Genomic DNA, 5,314 nt, shown 5'->3' with positions numbered 1-5,314 from the left:
TAATTGATTGATATAGACTCTACTAAAGAACTCACAAGACTGAATTCTACCTCTTTGAGAATTTGATTTTCCTTTTTGAGTGATTAACGGTGAGGTTTGTTAATTTTGTTTTTTTGTTTTTTTGAGTGTTGAGTGTTTGTTTTGCAGGTATTCCAAAAGAAAAAAAATAAGATGCATAGAATTGGTCAAGTTGATGATGATCATAATGATGTCCATGATAAATTTAAAGAGATCCAACAACAGTTAGACGAACGGGCTACTACACTCAAACAAACAAATGGCATACTTCGAACATTAAGTGCTACTATCAATGAGATGCGATTGGACCGAGTGGAGAAAAGAGCCCAATGAGGACAATTAATTCAAGTGAAAGGGCAAAAACGAGAGTGCCAAGAAGATGAACATCCAACGAATATTCAAGAAGAGATTCATATCATGATTCCTATTCAACGAGAAATTCAAGATGATGAAAAGCAAGTTTCGAGTGTGAAGTTTTCCAAGGTGACGAACAAGAAATCACAAATAATCCTTCGTATGCCCCAAGGAACTCGTCCACTGAGAATCAATTTCGAAAAGGTGATCATTGTTCGTATGCAAGTCATTCCGTACATACCCAACGAGAGTCTTTTCGTTCTAATTCATTTGTAACATCTCTATCTTGTAATGAAAGGAAGACAGAAAAAGAAGTCAAAAAAGAAAAAGAGAATAAAAAAGAGCAAAAAGAGATTGAGAGTGAAAAGGAAACAGACAAGAAAATTGAAAAAGAAATTGAAGAAAGAAGAGAAAATGAGTTAGAAAAAGAAACAAAAGAAAAAGACGAGGAAATGGTAGTGAGGAATGTTTCCACTAACCAAGATATGAATTTTTCTTGTGTTGCTACTTTTCAGGTTCCCGAAAGACCAAAAGATAACTTTCAACTTCAATACCTTTGCGATGAAAGACACTTTCATACGATCAACATAGGCAAAGATGAAATCACACTACATGAGCCCGAAGGTAAGCCAGGTACGGAAATTTTAGCAACTGAGTCCCGTGCAGATTTGAAAATTATTGATAAAACTTTTGGTGACTTAGTTCTTAAAAGATCACCTCATTTTGATCTGATTAATTGTTATTCTTCGATTGTGGTTGATAAAGTCATTACGAAAGGAAGCGTGAGTTGTTATTCTCTTGATTTGCCTTGTGTAAAATCCGCGAATTTGTGCAAATCCGTTTTGGAGAATAAAAAAAGTTTTGAATGTATGTTGGTATGTATACGAAAATCCTCATGGTTTAACTTGATTGGTTTAATGAAATCTTTGTTACGCTTCGGCATGACTAATCAAAATCAAGTTTTTAAACCCGAAATCTGTTTTGGTATATTTTGTTGGAAAATCAAGCATCATCTATTGTGTGCAAATACTTTCTATTGTTTTGATTCTTTGTTTTTGAATAAGGTAACGAAATTTGCCAAAAAAAATTTCAATTTATATTCGTGCCTTAAACAGTTTCTGTGGTTATACATGAAGTTTGAGTTCCATTTGATAAATGTTAACTCAACAACGGAGCTTCGACTACACTATGCCCCCGATGAGTGAAGGTTTGTATTAAATGGAAAAGGTAAAATCGACCCTTATTCTTCTGCTTATAAAGGTAAGATGCTTGAAACTTTTGAAACACCTTTGTACTCCTCGAATATTGACAAAGATCGAGTTGATGATTTAATTTTTTTAAAACACTTAGATCGAAACGTGCTTGACTGTCCTATTTTATTTATTGCTGATCTATTTGTTTTGATGGTTGATAAAAAGATTATTGTTTTTGATAATTTTTATGATGCATGTGTGAGTGAATCTATAGTCCGTCGATTAATGCATGGTATGATTGTGCAACTCTGTGAACCATGTGAACCTTTTCAAATACCTACTTGTGACGATTACGTTTACCATTTGATTTATTACTCGCGATTTATTCATGGTTTGTGGAAACAAAATGAGATGATTGAATGCCTTAAAACATGTCCATCTTTGTTTCGAATATTTGACGCGGTATTGTCGAGTAAATTAGCTTATTTGCATGGTTATCTGAATCTGTCTATTCGCATGTGTTATACTTGTTTTGTTATGCTTATGATTGGACTACAAGTTTGTTTGAGTTGCTATTTACTAACTCATGGCTATTCTTTTCAGTGGACTCAATTGCCATTAGTCCCGTTCGATTGAGGAATATCGAGTCCATTTGATTTTTCAGATTCGAGGACGGATATTTTTGAGGAAGGGGGGAATGATGCGAGTCAAAAAGGCCCAATCCAAGCTCAAGGACGTGATCGGCTCAAATTACCACAAGGCCCAATAACGAGGTCAAAGGCCAGACAAATTCATTCAAAACTAAATGGAACCATTCAAGAATTTATTAGCAAGGTCTTAGATGCGTACATGAAGGAAAAAGAAAATCAAGATTCACTTTCTTGTTTTCAAGAAAATCAAGAAACCGAATCTTGGTCCAATTTTGCTGTTTTGAGCGATTTCAAGAATCAAGAAAATCAAGATTTCAAATCTTGGAAATCTTGGTCCAAGAAATCGAATCTTGCAGCTAAGGTGTATCGGATCTCAGTTACGAGCATCAACGAACCAATTTTGGGAGAGAACGGATTACAAGCCCAAATGCTTGAAGAAACGACCCAATAAGATGTTCCAAGCCCAATCAAGAAATTTAAATTAGACTTAGTTGAAAATCAGGCCAAATTGTCAAAGTGGCCCAATTTGTTAAGTTTTAATTCTTTAAATACTTAGTTTTAATTTTTAGACTTTATAAACAAATTTCTATGTAAAAATTCAGTCCAAAAGGCCCATTTAAAGTCCTTCACCGAATTTTCCCTTGAAAGTAAAAAAAAAATTAGGTTTTTTTTTAGTTTTCCTATTAGGACTAGGAAAATAGTTAGAAGGCCTATATGTATGGCTTGGCCAGCCACCCTTATACATAATACACTTGAATAATACATTGAAATCAGATTTTTTTTGTTGAGTGAAAATTCTCTTTGAGTTCTCCAAGAATTTTCTCTTCAGTTTTCTTTAGAATGAGTTTTAACAATCTTTTCGATTGTGGGAGCCATCTTCAGCCTTCTTCTTGCCATTGTTCTTCATTGGAGGGAATATTAGAGCCGTTTGAAGGGAGTTGTGAAATCTTTCGGGATTTCAAGGCTTCTTAGGACTTTCTTTATTTTCTTGTTGTTCGTTCTTCTTTATTAATTTCTACTTGTGCTGATTTATTGATTAACTTGGGATTAATTGTTCTTGTTGCGTTTCAGCCATTCCAAACTTCAAGATCTAATTCGGCTTCGTTCTTAGGAATCAAGAAACGTTCTTCATTCATAATTTCCAGATTTCTTGCTGCCTAAGTATTCCTTATTCTATTCGATTTAGGGTTCTTAATCTGACAAGTTTAGTTCTTTGTTTTCTATTTTCGTTGCAGCCAATTTGTTTATAGATCTCGTAGAACTTTCCCGTGACTTGACAACTCGATCTTGGTCCACGTGCAACCCCTATCACTTTTGGCTGCAGTAACCTTTGCATATGCTTCAAGACAATTTTGAGTGATTTGCTCAGTTGAAACTTTGTTTTCAGCACAATGTGACAAGTCAACATGTATTTGTTTTGCTTACTGATAAATAAGATGTTTTTTTTAAGTAACATCAAGGAATGAGCATGATTTCTATATGCTAATGCCTCATATTTTTGGATTATCCTAGTCTGCTGTCAGCTTGATCTTTACTATGTTGCTTATACTCTATATGTCATCAAATCAATAAATTGAAGCAAAAGTTTCTTGTTTTTGAAAATAGAGCCTTGATTTGTAGTTTTACAATCGCTGCATGTACATATATACTACATTCATCTAAAAGAAATATATGTTAATACCAGAATTACTCCCGATTGATGTTCTTCATTTCAGCCTCCCTGAATAAGTTTTTTTATCTTTGATTAAACCACGAAACCAATTAACCGAATGTCAACAAGTCTAAGACACAAAGCGAAAAAGAATTCAAAGCTCTATCAATCTAAAGCAGATAAGTCAATACAACCAACAACACCGAGAACAAAGCACAAACCTGACTCCGGCTTGCTGTACAAACAAACTCAGTAGAGCCCTTGAAAACCAAAGGCCAAAACAGAGTCCCCACAAAGCTCTGAGTGCACGAGTGAGATCGAGTCAGAAAAATGCGCTACCCACGAAGCCACGACACAAATATCGGTGCCCTTAGGCCAACCAACAAAAAAATAAGACCCATTGAACCTCCTGAATTGGAGCAGAAAATGGAACCGATGAGAAGCCCGGAACAAGCCTCCAGAAACCAACACTGAACCAGAATTCCAAATGCCCAAGACAAGCCAAACACCACAGGATACAAAACGGTAACAAAAACTAGACCCGAGCAAGAGAGGAAGAGCAGAATTTATAGAAAGCTTGAGCAAAGGAGAGAACCCAAACTAGCAGAAAACCCAAGCAAGAGATCCCAGACAAAAACAACACACAGTGATGAAAAGCCCTAAATCAATTTATAAAAAGGAGAAGAAATCAATGGGGAAAAAAGAGCCCGAAACCAGCTCAATAAGCCCTACGATCGACGAGAGAAGTTAGAAATGCTAATGGATAGAGAGGAATGGAGAACCACTGTCGATGAGAGTGTAGAGAAGGGAATGGAAAATGTCTTACTGATTCCAAATCGGTAAGACGTTTTCCAGAATTTGGGAAGTGATTTTACCCGTGTTTGTAAAATGTTTTCCTATAGGAATTCATTTTCCACAAAACAAACACTGAAAATTAAGGAAAATGTTTTCCGGAAAACATTTTCCACCAAACAAACGGACCCTTAATTTGATTAAGTATTCGGAAAATTTTTAATGTTCCCGATTTGGACCGGAATCGTATTTATTGCATGATTTAGGGTCTTAAGATTCCTTTTTAGAGGCATATTGAATAAATGTGAGTGAATTAATTTTAAAAGTAAATTTTTATGCTCCGAGCTAGTAAGTTAAGTCAAGTAATGTCTCGTGCTGGACTCCGGCAACGGTCTCGGGTAAGGGGTGTTACATCAAGGGCCTCTTTGCAAGCTTAAATAATCAGCTAATAAGCTGATTTGGGTCAGCTCTTGGGACAGTTTTTGGGCTGTCCATTTCTTGGTCGGTTCGGTTTGGTTCACTCGGTTCAGTTCAACTAGACCACTTTTTCATAATTAATTAATAATAATTTATTAACCCAAATTAAATTGGATATAAATTAAAATTAATTGTATTATGAATTAATACGTATTATTTTGGACCGTCTTAGGCTAAAA

The sequence above is a fragment of the Gossypium hirsutum genome, chromosome D03 (assembly GCF_007990345.1).
Source record: "Gossypium hirsutum isolate 1008001.06 chromosome D03, Gossypium_hirsutum_v2.1, whole genome shotgun sequence".
Classification (NCBI taxonomy): domain Eukaryota; kingdom Viridiplantae; phylum Streptophyta; class Magnoliopsida; order Malvales; family Malvaceae; genus Gossypium; species Gossypium hirsutum.
The sequence above is the reverse complement of the archived record's forward strand: the minus strand, read 5'-3'. Positions refer to the sequence as shown.